We start from the raw sequence: 1,066 nt of genomic DNA, 5'->3' as shown, positions 1-1,066 counted from the left end.
AAAAAAATAATTAAAAAAATAAAATTTATGAATATTTATTATAAATATTCAGTACGCACTGAGTTAGTATTATTACATGAAAAAATATCATAACGAGTAAGTCTACTTATGTTCATTTCTATCAATATGGATTAACTTTCTTCTAGGTTTAATTTATTCTTTATCTTTTTTTAATTCTTAGAATAAGAAAAATAAGTTAAACCAAGATTAAAGTTAATCTATATAGAAACGTACTGATGCTAAAAATGTTTCAAAACATTTTTTGATGATCAATTAGTGAAATGTTTTTTCCGATTAGTCAAGCAAATAAATCACAGTTTTGTAGTATTTATATATTTCTTTTTCTAATATTGTTGCGAATCCTGGAAAATAACGAAAGCGGGATTTGCTTTTACATCATCTAGAAAGGTGATGACAATTGAATCTTATTCTGATCCATTTATATAGGTGTATGCTGCTTTAATATTTTCTCTGTTAAATTAATGAATAATTCATCATACTAATTAAAAACGTATTATCAAAGAATACAGTTTTTATTTTAGTTATTTATTTTTCTTATCGATCGATCAAGTTTCAAGAAGAACACCTACATTTTTGCATACCCATCTCCAGCTATGCTCTCTGGCTGGCGATTCAAATCATTTATATCAATTTTACCGATATTTTTAAAACAAACAAAACAACAGGTCGATTCTATTTATTTTCATAAAGCATATAAAATGAAATGACGAAAGAAAGCACAATTCTACGACCCTCTTCCGGACTGATTGTATAAGATTTATTTTTTCGTCACTTTGAATCATCTCTTCCCTTTTTTTCTCGAAAGAGAAAGGAAGAGAGAGAGAGAGAGAGAGAGAGAGAGAGAGAGAGAGGGAGGGAGGGAGCAAGGGAGAGAGAAAGAGAGAAAGAACACGTCGCAATTTTGCCGACAACGGACGGGCAGATATCGATTTGGACGGCCAATTAGGTCTAAGAGGTCCTTCAGAGAGAATTTGTACACGACATACTACGAATCACTTCTCCATCTCGTCCACCGCTAACGTGTCATTCTTCTCGCCGCATAGCG

This window comes from Atta colombica, unplaced genomic scaffold (assembly GCF_001594045.1).
Source record: "Atta colombica isolate Treedump-2 unplaced genomic scaffold, Acol1.0 scaffold47, whole genome shotgun sequence".
NCBI lineage: Eukaryota > Metazoa > Arthropoda > Insecta > Hymenoptera > Formicidae > Atta > Atta colombica.
Note: the sequence above shows the minus strand (reverse complement) of the source record.